Source organism: Chelonia mydas, chromosome 19 (assembly GCF_015237465.2).
Source record: "Chelonia mydas isolate rCheMyd1 chromosome 19, rCheMyd1.pri.v2, whole genome shotgun sequence".
Classification (NCBI taxonomy): domain Eukaryota; kingdom Metazoa; phylum Chordata; order Testudines; family Cheloniidae; genus Chelonia; species Chelonia mydas.
The window spans coordinates 144,216-159,679 of NC_051259.2; the positions used below are offsets into that span (position 1 = coordinate 144,216).

Sequence of the window (15,464 nt, forward strand, 5' to 3'; positions counted from 1 at the left end):
TTCAGTGCTGTGATGTTGCCAACAATATATGAGTTTTGTACTTTGCTACCACTTGTTCTTTTATGGGAGGAGGTCTGTGAGATTTAAATCAATTATTTTTATCTTTGTGTGATGGGGTATATAAGTCCCAAGCTGGGCACACAGGATTAATAAGATGTGGGTTCAGTCAGTCCTACCTTGTCACACCTGCAATAGATGTAAGATACGGAAGGAGGAGCTTAAAAGGGGAGAACACAGCACAGTTGAGGGCATACCAGAGAGGAGAGCAGGCCCCTAGTCCTCAGCTTCTGATGATGGGCTGGCAGAGGGCAAGAGCTTCTTGGATGACCGCTGCCTGATGGCTCTTTCCCTGAAGGAACAGAGGAAGGCCCAGTGCTGAACCACTTTTGGTGGTTGGAGCCACAGCTTACCAGAAGTCCTCTGAAGAAAGAAAGCCTTACCAAGCCCACTGGACTGCTCATTAGTGTTAATTTCTTTTTGGGCTTGTTAACAACCCCAGAAGGAGTAGACTCTCCAGGACTCAGCCAGAGTGATGAACCTTTAATGACCAGATTGCTTGGACATTTCAGACCAGAGGCTGGGTGAGTGCAAAGGCTTGGCCTAACCCCTAGGGCATGCCCCAGGCAAGCAACTCAGTGATACTTGATGTATGAAGGTCTATGATGAACTCTTGTTTCATGAGCTAAGTGTCATGTGTCAAGAAAAGGAGCTCATGAAGCATCAAGTTTTCAGATATGAAGGGCCAGAGCCTTAGTTGGTAGAGCGACACTGATTTACATCTACTACAGATCTGTTCTGAAAAGTGACTGTATTGAGAGCATTAGCATAGGGTGATTGTCTGCTGAAGCAGATCTGTCTGTGCAAGTACTTTATACCGTTCTCATGACAACAACATCTGAATGCCTTTCAGGTATTTAAAAGTAGAAATAACATCAATCTCTATCATCTTTCATAGCCTGTAGGAGAAATAGCTTGATTAGTTTATTGGAGTTTTGTGTATGTTTGTGCATGGCTTTGTATATGAAGACACAGACCTTGGGAGCCATTACAGAGCAGAGTACTTGGGATGAGGCATCCCACTTTCTACCCACCTATCATTCCCCATGACTACAAGCACTTCCTGTTTATACTTGCTGACTCCCACTGTACGTGTCTGGTACATATTTTTTGTGTGTGTGTGCGAGCGAGCAAGAATGATGTATTCTGTCCTACCGTGCTCTGGAGCTTCCCTGCAAATTTTTGTGATTTTTACATTTGCATTTTCCTTTTAAAAAAAAATATTTTTCTCTCCCCCATTGCTGTGTTTAAAGACCCAAACCAAAAAAGGAGACAGCATTGCTGTCGAAATATAAACTGCTGTCAAATGCACAAAGGAAGCAAATTGAAAAAAAATAGGAATACTTCTTCTCTGAAGTGGGTTTTAGCCCACGAAAGCTTATGCCCAAATAAATTTGTTAGTCTCTAAGGTATCACAAGTACTCCTTGTTCTTTTTTCTTCTCTTGAGTCTCTTCTAGTTAGTGTCCTACAGTGTTGGGTGTAACTGTGGTAGATGAAACATTTTAAGACAGCAGCGTGGTTTTTAAATTGATTTGTTTCCTTTTAAGTGTTTAGCTAATCCCATGCAGAGGGCACATGGTGGCTCAGAGTAACTCCATGTACAGAGAGCCCCAGGCTACAGGGTTTGGATCAGGATGTGAAAGTTCCCAAATTCATTTAGCCCATTATAGAGAAGGATTAGCTAGGAAGTTCAGAGCCCAGTCCAGGCTCATTTCTATCAAAACACAAGAAGGATCAATAATGTAAAGTAAACTAGTTTAAATTTTTCTCTCAGTTTCAATAATCATAATGTTAGCAACAGGAGAAGAAACTTTATCTAAACCTGATTTTATTTTAACAATGTCTCTGTAACAAGTCTTTTCCCTCTCTGATTTCTCTGAATCTATGATATCTCTTCACAAAATGCACTATAGTCTTGACTCTGACCTTTTTGCTGTGGTTCTTTAAAGCTGAACATTAGGAAATTCATATTTGGCACGTAGATTGACACTTGAAAAATATGATTGGGCTTTTTGGGGGTCAGATGTTGCAGTCACTCAAGTTACAGCATAACTTAACGCAGTTTTGAAGTATTTTTTCTAAAAGTGCCAACTGGAAGTGATTTTTAAAGTATTCAGAGAGCTGTTTGTATAAATTCAAGTGTTTGATGGAACAGCAATTCTTAGCATTTCTTTATATAGATGGAGGGTGATAATCTGTTAAGAAGTGTCACACATTAAGCCCATTTGTGTTTTTTATAATAATTTCAAAACTACAGTTCAAATGCAAGTTATTTTTTTCATAATTTAAAATACACGCAAATCAAACATGTAAATAAAGAATTCCTTTTATTTAATAGGACCATCAGATGACAATTTACATAGCTGTTCTAAAAGGATTTCACCTTCTAACTGTTTTGTTTCTGTCCCTTTTTATTAAAATTGATTTTCAGAATTGCTGAGCACCTGCCGCTCCAATTGACTTAAGTCAGAGTATGGGTTATCAGCACCTCTGAAAATTGGACTCCCAATTTTCAGACCTGTGGGAACAGGAAAGCAATAATTATTTATTCAAGATCAGATGTCATTTGGGATTCAAATGGCTAACATGCCCATCTTAATGCAGGCTGGGAATAGGTAGAATTAGATGACAGATGGGTGTTTACAGCTGCATTATTTCTGTAGCCCAAAGGGTTTTTTGAGTTGATTTGCTATTATTTCCCTTCAAGGTAAATCTGAACCTGTTTGATTTGTGCTGATATAGGCTCATGCTTACATTTTAGAAGAATGCTCTAATATGAAGCTTCCAGAGTGTACAACAGGCATATCTTTAACAAGTAAACAATCTTCATGCTGATTTTCTTTGATAATCCTCTTGCATTTTGGTTGCTGCTTTAAACAAAATGCCTAGGTTAAAGTGTTCTTTTAAGATGAAATATCCTATTTAATTTTTGGCTAGAACCAAACATTACATTATGAATAGCCTTCTTCCAGGCTATCATTTTGATTTGAAATCCACATTGGCATATTACAGTGGCTTAAATAAGGATTCCAGCAGTTTGCAAGAGAAAGTGCATGTACAAAAATAAAACAGTGGCTCTCGACCTTTCCAGACAACTGTATCCCTTTCAGGAGTCTAATTTGTCTTGCATACCCCCAAGTTACACCTTACTTAAAACCTACTTGCTTACAAAATCTGACATAAAAATACGAAAATGTCACAGCACACTATTACTGAAAAATTGCTTACTTTCTCATTTTTACCATATAATTATACAATAAATCAATTGGAATATAAATATTGTACTTACATTTCAGTGTATAGTATATAGAGCAGTATAAAGTTATTGTCTGTATGAAATTTTAGATTGGTACTGACTTTGCTAGTGCTTTTTAGGTAGTCTGTTATAAAACTAGGCAAATATCTAGATGAGTTGATAGGTTTCAGAGTAACAGCCGTGTTAGTCTGTATTCGCAAAAAGAAAAGGAGTACTTGTGGCACCTTAGAGACTAACCAATTTATTTGAGCATAAGCTTTCGTGAGCTACAGCTCATACGATGCATCCGATGAAGTGAGCTGTAGCTCACGAAAGCTTATGCTCAAATAAATTGGTTAGTCTCTAAGGTGCCACAAGTACTCCTTTTCTTTTTAGATGAGTTGATGTACCTACCGGTTTTTGAATGTTTTTGAATGTTATTTCTCTGGTAGGAGAACACTTCAGCCTCTCTGGCCACTCCAGTAAAAGATTTAAGGGTGGCAATTTTGCAACAGAAAAGCTTCAAAAACAGACTCCAAGGAGAAACTGCTGAGCTTGAATTAATATGCAAACTAGATACCATTAACTTGGGTTTGAATAGAGACAGGGAGTGGCTCGGTCATTACACATATTGAATCTATTTCCCTAAGTTAAGTATCCTTACACCTTCTTGTCAACTGTCTAAATGGGCCATCTTAATTATCACTACAAAAGTTTTTTTCTCCTGCTGATAATAGCTCATCTTAACTAATTAGCCTCTCACAATTTGTATGGCAACTTCCAACTTATCTGTGTGTGTGTGTGTGTGTATATATCTATATATATATATCTTCTTACTATATGTTCCATTTTATGCATCCAGTGAAGTTGGCTGTAGCCCACAAAAGCTTATACTCTAATAAATTTGTTAGTCTCTAAGGTGCCACAAGTACTCCTGTTCTTTTTGTGGATACAGACTAACAGGGCTGCTACTCTGAATCTCTTCTTATACTGGTTTGTACTCCTCAAATTTGCACCTGATTTAAACCAGTGTAGCTCCATTTCCACAGTATGCATCCGATGATGTGAGCTGTAGCTCACGAAAGCTCATGCCCAAATAAATTGGTTAGTCTCTAAGGTGCCACAAGTACTCCTTTTCTTTTTTCACTTCAGTAGAGTTACTTCTGATTCATACCAGTATAAATAATAATAGAATCAGGCCCCATATCTATATTTTCTAGAATAAAACATATCTATAGAGTAGAAGCTTATTCTGTAATAGAGTAGATTGTTAATGTACGTAATTGTATAGGTATTAGTGACTGAAAAGATGCAGTGGAATGAGCTAATTAGGTAAAGACTCATTTGGACTCAGTGATTTATTCAAATTATATAAACTATTGAGAATACTATATAGATCCTCTTGTAGAAGTCCAGAAGGAGCCAAAAATGCTAGGCTTCTTTCTCCCTGTTGCCTCTCTGAGAACAAATCCTTTAGAAAATGCCACTAGAAATATAGCAAGTTGATTCTGATATAACTGGTGTGCTCTGGAATATCTTTGCTTTTATGAGTATTTTTAGTTTCATTACCATAAACATGAAGGTAATGCATACATGAGGAGAGCTAAAACCTACTGTCTTTTCTGAAGCAAAACTCTTTTGATTTAAATGGGTTTTACCTCCACAGTGACTGATTAAGGTTTGCAGGCATAGGTGTTGGGGGTGCTGCTGCACCCCCTGGTTTTAAGTGGTTTCTATTATATACAGGGTTTGCCGTTTGTTTCAATGGCTCTCAGCACCCCCACTATACAAACTGTTCCAACATCGTTGTTTGCGGACCTCATATATAATATCTGAAGCAACATAATGGATAGCCAGAAAGGAGAGATGTGTTTTATGTTTCAGTTTAACTTCACAAACAATAAACCACAATCCCCCCCACCATTTCCATTCAGTCTTCTTGACTGGAACAGAGCAGACTTCCAATTAATGACTAAAGTAGATCAGCTGGTTCCACTGCCCAGAGCCATTATGCTAATTATAAAGTAGGGCTGTCAAGTGATTAAAAAAATTAATCGCGATTAATTGCACGGTTAAACAATAATAGAATACCATTTATTTAAATATTTTTGGATGTTTTGCTCATTTTCAAATATATTGATTTCAATTTCAACACAGAATACAAAGTGTAAAGTTCTCACTTTCTATTTATTTTTATTATAAATATTTGTACTGTAAAAATAAAAGAATAGTATTTTTCAATTCACTTAATACAAATACTGTAGTGCAATCTCTTTATCATGAAAGTTGAACTTATAAATATAGAATTATGCACAAAAAATAACTTCATTCAAAATAAAACAATATAAAACTGTAGAGCTTACAAGTCCAATCAGTTCTACCTTCTTGTTCAGCCAATCGCTCAGACAAACAAGTTTGTTTACATGTGCAGGAGACAATGCTGCCCGCTTCTTGTTTACAGTGTCACCTGAAAGTGAGAACAGGTGTTCGCATGGCATTGTTGTAGCCGGCGTTCTAAGATATTTACATGCCAGATGCGCAAAAGATTCATATGTCCTTTCATGTTTTGCCCACCATTCCAGAGGACATGCGTCCATGCTGATGACAGGTTCTGCTCAATAACAATCCAAAGCAGTGCAGTCCGATGCACGTTCATTTTTATTATCTGAGTTAAATGTCACCAGCAGAAGGTTGATTTTCTGTTTTTGTGGTTCAGGTTCTGTAGCTTCTGCATCAGAGTGTTGCTCTTTTAAGACTTCTGAAAGTATGCTCCACACCTCGTCCCTCTTAGATTTTGGAAGGCACTTCAAATTCTTAAACCTTGGGTTGAGTAATGTAGCTATCTTTAGAAATCTCACATTAGTACCTTCCTTGCATTTTGTCAAATCTGCAGTGAAAGTGTTCTTAAAATGAACAACATGCTGGGTCATCATCCGAGACTGCTATAACATGAAATATATGCCAGAATGCAGGTAAAACACAGAGAAAGAGACATACAATTCTCCCCCAAGGAGTTCAGTCAGAAATTTAATTAAGGTTTCAGAGTAGCAGCCATGTTAGTCTGTATTCGCAAAAAGAAAAGGAGTACTAGTGGCACCTTAGAGACTAACAAATTTATTTGAGCATAAGCGTTCGTGAGCTACAGCTCACTTCATCGGATGCATTTGAGCATAAGCTTTCGTGAATGCATCCGATGAAGTAAGCTGTAGCTCATGAAAGCTTATGCTCAAATAAATTGGTTAGTCTCTAAGGTGCCACAAGTACTTCTTTTCTTTTTGTAAATTTAATTAATGCATTATTTTTTTAACGAGCGTCACCAGCATGGAAGCATGTCCTCTGAAATGGTGGCTGAAGCATGAAGGGGCATACGAATGTTTAGCGTATCTGGCATGTAAATACCTTGCAATGCCGGCTACAGCAGTGCCATGCAAACACCTGTTCTCGCTTTGAGGGATATTGTAAATAAGAAACGGGAAGCATTATCTCCCGAAAATGTAAACAAACTTGTTTGTCTCAGCAATTGGCTGAACAAGAAGTAGGACTGAATGGACTTGTAGGCTCTAATGTTTTACATTGTTTTGTGTTTGAGTGCAGTTATGTAACAAAAAAAAATCTCCATTTGTAAACTGCACTTTCATGATAGAGATTGCACTACAGTACTTGTATGAGGTGAATTGAAATACTATTTCTTTTTTCAGAGTAGCAGCCATGTTAGTCTGTATTCGCAAAAAGAAAAGGAGTACTAGTGGCACCTTGGAGACTAACCAATTTATTTGATATAAGCTTTCGTGAGCTACAGCTCACTTCATCAGATGCATTCAGTTTTTCCACTGAATGCATCCGATGAAGTGATCTGTAGCTCACGAAAGCTTATGCTCAAATAAATTGGTTAGTCTCCAAGGTGCCACTAGTACTCCTTTTCTTTTTACTATTTCTTTTGTTTATCATTTTTACAATGCAAATATTTAATAAAAATAATATAAAGTGAGCACTGTACACTTTGTGTTCTGTGACAGGTTTCAGAGTGGTAGCCATGTTAGTCTGTATCAGCAGAAATAACGAGGAGTCCTAAACCAGACAGTCTCTATGCAAAAGACTAAATGGACACAAATCTGACATCAGGAATCGTAACATTCAAAAACCAGTAGGAGAACTCTTCAGTCTCTCTGGTCACTCAATAACAGACCTAAAAGTGGCAATTCTTCAACAAAAACACTTCAAAAACAGACTCCAACGTGAAGCTACAGAACTGGAATTAATTTGCAAACTGGATACCATCAGATTAGGCCTGAATAGAGACTGGGAGTGGTTGGATCATTACAATACCTAAACTTAATTTCCCCAATACTAATTTCTCTCTACCGTTACTCACACCTTCTTGTCAATTGTCTGTAATGGGCCACTCGCTTACCACTTCAAAAGTTATTTTTCTTCCCTTGGTATTGTGCTGTTAATTGATCTATCTTGTTAGACTGACCTCACACTTGGTAAAGCAAACCCCATCCTTTCACGTATTTATACCTGCTCCTGTATTTTCATTCCATGCATCTGATGAAGTGGGTTCTGACCCACGAAAGCTTATGCCCAGATAAATTTGTTAGTCTCTCAGGTCCCACAAGGACTCCTCGTTATTTTTGTATTCTGTGTTGTAATTGAAATCAGTATATTTGAAAATGTAGAAAAACATCCAAAATATTTAATAATTTTTAATTGGTATTCTATTGTTTAACATTGCGATTAAAACTGCAATTGTGATAATTTTTTTAACTGTTTTTTTTTTAGTTAATCACGTGAATTAACTGTGATTAATCAACAGTCCTACTATAAAGGAATACTTATAGTTCAACACAAAGTATTTTACTTATTCCACAGTCTGTAAGGAAAAAGCAGTTATGCTGGCATTTAAAAGCGCAATGTTGTAACACCAAAGTTAATTTTTTCTCTCCCCCCCCCCCCCATCTGTCTTTTGTAGGGATTTAAATCACTTAGTTTATTAAACAAAGGCTATTTGATCTCCAAGAGGTTACAAAGTCTCATATCTGTAGTCAGGTTATATCTCTGAATATTTCAAGTCTTTCCTGGGTTCACAGTTTGCATTAAAGATCTGGAAAGAACAAGGACAACTGAGACAGACATTTTGAGCTGGCTGACTTAGAAGCAGAGACTCCTGCTTGGAGTCTGAAGATTTGGGCTTCTCAACACATTTTTTCAGTTTGAGGCTTCATACACAAAGTTCCATGTCCATGCCTGTTAGCAGTGAAAGTCAAGTCTCGTTGAGTGTCTGTTTGCTAGCACAGCAGGAGGTGCATCATCTGTCTTTGAATAGAGCTCCTGTCGTTTCAGCTGACATGTACAAGAAACAGCATGCCTCGCAGAAATGAGTGTGTGATAACTATACAGTGAACATAATATTCTTAAGGCATTAGGAAGCTGAACATATCTCACTGTGTTATACTTCATCTTCACAATTCAACATGACACTTTTTTTATAGGTTCAACAGTCATAGCTGAATGTGTGTTACTGGCCCCATGAACATGACAATAAGGGTAGACACTGTAAACTTAAAAAAAAGCCCTTAAATTGTATGGACTGCTATGCAACAGAAGCTCATCTAAGACAAAAAAGCATTAAAGTCCCAAGTACAGCTAAAATAAATCCCTCAAATCCCAGCCTAGAATTTAAGGGAATTAGTCTGGTGAATTAGTATTATCTGAGCTTACACAATTTATTTTCCCTGTCTTTCTCCCTCCCTCTCTATTACTAGTCTTACCACTCTGGCCCCCTCTGCTCTGTGTTTTGTACAACATCAGCACTGTTATGTGTAAGTTGATGCCCATACCAGCAAGACATGGCTAGCTGTAATCTTTGTCTCATCATTAGCTGCCTGCTGTGTGAGTCTGTTCTTCAATCGCTGGCCATTGATTCAGTAATGTATGTTGCCTCAGTGATGCACTTTCCCCTCATACTATCACACTTTCTCCTTCACATTCTAAGACAATTAACCCTTTTGACCAGTGTACTGAGATCACTTGAGTACTATACACATATCACACAGGGATGTGAAGAAACAGATGCTGCCAGCACTTTTTAAACTTAATTGTGACTCCAGTCATTTTGTACATAGAAGAAAGACATGTCCATGTGAAACAGTGCATGTACCATACCACTCATCATCAATCATCATCATCCAATATATTTCTAGACTGCTTTCCTTATGCAATATCTGGCTGCCTCCCAGCTGAGAAAGGACAGTGCAAACTAAAGAGACAAGATGGGTGAGGTAATATCGTTTATTGGACCAACAGAAGTTGATCCAATAAATGTTATTACCTCACTCACCTTGTGTTTCTAATATCCTGGGACCCATTCAGCTACAACAACACTGCATAACACAAACTAAAGTTGAGCGGTCAGGTGTTCTGACTATAATCAGATTAGTGTCTGATTTGCTGACCCTCGCCTGAATTTATTCCAAAATGAAAATATTTTAATAAAATCCCAGTATAAAGGTAACCAGCTTCTAGAAGATGAGCATCACACAGAAACATGGAGGAGTATCTGTCATAATGCATCAACTCTGTGTGTGTGTGTGTCTCTCTCTCTCTCTCTCTCTCTCGTGCACACACACACACACACAATCAGTTCCCCCCCCCCTTCCTTTCTTCTCACTTACAAAGAGCATTGTTTGACCTTTTGTTTCATACCTTTAATCTGAGCACCATTTATTTTCACATTCAAGTGAAACAGGAAGGGGCTTTTATTTCAGAAAAAGTAAAGTGGTGAAATTGCTAGAGTTCAGCTCCTGTGCACCTAGAGCAGTGGTGACATGAAATGGCTCCTGAATTTGCAATGAGTGACAGCTGGAATTCTGCAGGGCTTCCACAATACTTGGTTTTTTAAAGGCCTAGTTAGATTAACCAGGTCTCTGATCCTGTTTCATCAAGGTGCTGAGTAACTCCTTCTGGCACTTTGATCTAGTTAGAATCCAGCATGTTCATAAGTATCATAACCTTCATACTCTCGTGTGATTAGTATCTGTATTGTCAAATCCAATTTTATGGCTGTTTAACTGGGCTGGCAAGATTTCAACCTTGGCTAAATTGAGGTCTAGAAAGATATCACATCCATATTTTGTTCCTGAAGAAGGCACTTCTGCAAACAAGAAAACTGATCTTGTGGGAGACATTTACATTTCATCTGTCTTTCATATTTTGGGTTTCAACTCTGTTGCCTGATCTAGCTCCCGTTGAAGTCAATGTCTACTGTCCTGATAACTTCAGTGATGTAGGATCAAACTTTGTGTTCTTTAGTCCATCATGTTCTACGTTGCTGTAACTTGTAGCAGTATGGTGAGATGCCTGTGAAAAAAAGGTAATAGGCCTTGTCTACACTGCCACTTTACAGTGCTGCAACTTTCTCACTCACGGGTGTGAAAAAACACCCCCTGAGCGCTGCAAGTTTCAGCGCTGTAACATGGCAGTGTACACAGTGCGGCTCCCAGTGCTGGTAGCTACTCCTTTCGTGGGGGTGGCTTTTTTACAGCACTGGGAGAGCTCTCTCCCAGCTTTGGTGCTGCATCTACACAGCCACATTAAAGCGCTGCCACGGCGGTGCTTTAACATTGCTAGTGAAGACATACCCTAAATATAGCAGGAGTGCTAGCATCAGCATTAGCTAAAGTTGCCATTAAACCTCCTGTTTTCAGACACTTATAATGTTTACCTGTTGGGTTGAAATGTTTCAGCCATGACTGTGTTTTAGGATGGATATTTTTGAAAAGCTTCAGCAAAAACAATTTTGTTATTTTTGAGAGAGAACAAAAAGTACCTTTCCCATTATAAAAATTGTGTGACCTTTTCAACAGTTATAATAGAGCGATATGATTAGAAAGTAGAAAATTAAGGCGAGGAAGAGCCCTTGGTGAGATGTTTCTGAATGACCTCGTGAAAAACGTCTATGATTTGGCCAAATGATGAGCCTTTGGGAATTGTAGATTGTGCATGTACAGTAGATTTTAAAAAACAACTCCAGTCCTATTTTTATTAACAATCTACCAACAATCCAAAGGCAGGTAGGTGGCACTCTGCCTGCATTTGTAGCTAACTTGGGTGCATGCTACTTAAGAAACCTGTAAAATCTACTAAAAGTTTGCTCATTGAATGAAGCATGCCTGCTTCGGGAAGAAATTTATCAAGTGTACTCAGTCTCTCAGATCCACATGGGGGGATACTCACTGCAGCTGCTCTTCCCCTTCCAGGGCTGGCTACTGCTGCTGGCTTGTGAGTGGGGGACAGGGACAAGCCCATCACACACCTCACCTTGCTTTTGGAGTGTCTCGTACTTTAGAACACGCTAGAAGATAACTGAATGTTCTCTTAACAGAGTTTTGATAATATAACATTCTGTTTAGAATACTATGATTATTACATACCTATGAGAGAACTTGGGATAAATGTGTTTTAGGTTAATAGGAAATATAAAATATTCTGTTTCCCTAGACCACTGGAACTGCAAAAGTATGCTTGAAAAAGTATGATTTTTTTCAGTATATGTAAAATTCATCCATCTCATAATTGGGAAAGCTTAAAAATATCTCTGTATACAGGGCCTCACCCAACAAAGCCTTACTTGTGAGTCTTCCTTACTTACATGAGTAGATCCTTCGAAATCAATCAGACTGCTAATATGAGTAAAGGTTTCCTTAGAAAATTGAGTCCTAAATATTTTTAAAACTTTGCAATAAACTTTGCAGTTAGGGGACATGAAGGAGGGAGAAAATAGCAAATGTTGACCTCGTATTATTCTGACACCATTACTGATGGAGCTATGTTTTTGGTTTTTTTAAACTGAAATTTTCCAGACCATTGATCTGTGACATAGGGTAGGGCATTTGGGGAAAGAAACAAATGAAAAATGTGCATGGTATTTTGTTTACCAGCAGGTTTTTAATCTACAGATTAAAATTTGTATTGATAATTTCATAATGATTATAAGAGTTTAGGTCTTGGTTAGCATCAGAAACCACAACTTGTCCAATTAATAAACTCTAAGCTAAGGGTGAAATTCTGCTTTTGAAGAAAAGTGGAGAATCTCTGATCAAGGGAGTGGTATTTTCACAACTATGGGTGGTATGGACAGTGGGGGGTCAACATAAGGACACCTCTACAGGAAGTATAGTCAATATATAACTCATAATTCTGCCCCCATATGCCTCTGTCTAACATGTACCTCAGTCTTGCACTTTCTTCTTGCACAATCTTGCACTTTCTAGCGTGTCTTTACTGGAAGTAGCTTATTGTTTTTGCTGGTATAATATGAGGAGGATAAATGTTTGTCAGTTGAAACCAAAGAATATTTTTAAAATAAAAAATCCTTCTGTATTTTTCACAGATTAAAAGACTAAGGGATAGATTTTCAGAGACATAAATGGGAGTTAGGCACCTGCCATTTATGCCTTTGAAAATTTTGTCCTACATCTACAGAGGAACATAATGCATTCATTGTTCTTGAGACCTCAAATCTTCCCAGAGAATTTTAGAAAACCATATGATTGCATCTTGCTCTCCAGTTTCACAGCTGCAGTAGCATGTATAGACAGACAGCGCGCTGTTGGCAACATAATGACATTTTGCACATAATGATTCCATCTACAGGCAGCAGTAATATACTAAATGGGTTTAGGCACTGTCTGTTTGAGATGGTAGCATGCAGATATCGTAGAAGTTTTGTGGAAATCATCAACTTTTTAATCAAATCTGCCTCCCAAAATACATTAAAATAAAGTTTCATTTTAAGAGAGAGACACATCTCAGGAAATTCAAAGTTAAGGGTGACATGCCATCCTTCACTCCCTATATGAGGAATTTTTAATCATGGCTGCATCAGTTATGGCTGGAGTGCATCGCCCTTCATGTAGGATTTTTTGGCTTCTTTTAGTTGGTATCACAATTTTAATCTTTGAAGAGTCTGATAATCATTTTAACTCTTGCACTGATTCCGTCTAACCTTTTGAGAGTACATCAGAAGTGCCCAGAAGACTTTTCACCCTTTCTCCTGGGCCACCCAGAACCCACCAGTCACAAATGTTGCATAGAGTATAGGGTATACGTCTCTCTCTCTTGCTGTAGTGTGCACGTACATAGCAAACAAAATCTGTTTTGAATGTGTAAACTAATTCATTTATACCTTTATCTGAATATTAGAGAGACAAGGTGGGTGAGGTAATATCTTTTACTGTACCAACTTCTGTTGGTGAGAGAGACAAGCTTTCAAGCTACAAAGAGCTCTTCCTCAGGTCTGGGAAAGGCATTTAGAGTGTCACAGCTAAATACAAGATGGAACAGCTAGTTTAGCATAAGTACAGTAGTTAGCACATATCTAAGGAACCATTCCAGGTGAAGTGGCCTGTTAACACCTCTGCAGTCATAGGACAAAAAAAAAAACGGGGGGAGGGGGGTAGTGGGTTACAGATTGTTGTAATAAGCCATAAATCCAGTGTCTTCATTAAAACCATGAGTTTTAGTGTTTAGCAAAGTTATGAATTTAAGCTCCCGGGCTCATTTTTGAAAGTGTTGCTCAGGTTTCTTTTGTGGATGAGGGCTGAGATCAGATATAGAGCGTCCACCCACAGGAGATATGGTGGCTTTGTCTTTTATAATTTTCTTGTGTGAGTTCATTCAAGAGCATATGGATTGTCTAATTTCACCCACATAGTTGTTATTGGTTTCAGAGTAGCAGCCGTGTTAGTCTGTATTTGCAAAAAGAAAAGGAGGACTTGTGGCACCTTAGAGACTAACACATTTATTTGAGCATAAGCTTTAGTGACCGACAACTCACTTCACCGGAGGTTATTGGAGCATTAAATGCACTGGATGAGGTACACCACATGTTGTGATAGGTATGTGTAGGACCCATAGATCTTGAAAGGTGTGGGGGGGGGGGGAGGGGATTGATTGTTCTAGTAATGGACATATGTCCACAGGTTTTGCATCTGTTGTTCTGGCAGGGTCTGGTGCTGCTTTGAGTTTGTGTGTCATGGTCTATAGGAGCTCGCTTGATGATGAGCTTGGGGTTGTTTGAAGGTCAGAAAAGGGGGTTTGGGAAAGATTTCTTTCAGAATGGGGTGCCATCGAGTATGGGTTTTAGTTGTTTGGCGATACCCCATATGGTTTTCAGTGTGGGGTGGTAAGTGGCAACTAGGGGTGTGTGGTTGGAGGGAGTTTTATTTCTGTACTGAAGTAGGTTCTCTCAGGATATTTGGGTGGCCCATTCCATGATGCGATCTGCTTCTGTGGTGGAGTGTCCTTGTTTGGTAAAGGCAGTTTTGAGTGTGTTAAGGTGTATATCCTGGACTTTCTCCTTTCTCCTATTCACTGGTATCTGAGTGCCTGGCTGTAGATAAGAGATTTGTTGGTGAGTTTGGGGTGATTACTGGATCTATGAAGGTAGGTGTGATCTGAAGGTTTCTTGTATATAGTTTTCTGTGAGGTTTTTTGTTGAACCTGATCGTGATGTTCAGGAAGTTGATGCTGGTGTGGGAATGTTCCAGAGAGAGTTTAATGGATGGGCGATGGTAGCTGAAGTTGTGGTGAAAATCTATGAAGGAGTTTAAGTCGTCTGTCCAGAGGATGAAAATATCATTGATATATCTCAGGTATATCATTTGTTTCCTGGTGCATTTCTCCAGAAATTCTTCTTCAAGGTGGCCCATGAAGAGATTGGCTTACTGAGGTGTCATCCTAGTATCCATGGCTGCTCCTATGTTCTGGAAAAAGTGTTTGTTGTTGAATGTAAAGTTGACATGGGTGAGGATGAAATGGATGAGTTTGGTGATGTGTTTGGGGTGAATCTCTGAGGGTTGTCCATTGTCTTGTAGATATTTGAGGCAGGCAACTGTACTGTCATTGTGAGAGATGTTGGTTTATAGGGAAGTGACATCCATGGTGGCGAAGATGGTGTTCTGAGAGAGGTTGCTAATGTTGTGGTGCTTATGGAGGAAGCTGGTTGTGTCCTGGAGGAAGCTGGCCCTTTGTGTGGTGTGTGGTTTGAGGATGGTTTCTGTCAGTCCTGATATTCCTTCAGTAAGAGTGCCATGGCCAGATATAATGAATCTGCCTGGGTTTGGTAGTTTGTGTATTTTGGGAAGTATGTAGAAGGTCCCTGGGGTGGGT

At 38.7% G+C, this 15,464-nt stretch overlaps 1 protein-coding gene across 2 annotated transcripts in view; it reads left to right on the forward strand.

Annotated features, from left to right (window-relative positions):
• LOC119563996 overlaps positions 1–15,464 on the forward strand; it is a 371,151-nt gene that overhangs the window by 52,055 nt on the left and 303,632 nt on the right. The window lies entirely within an intron of this gene.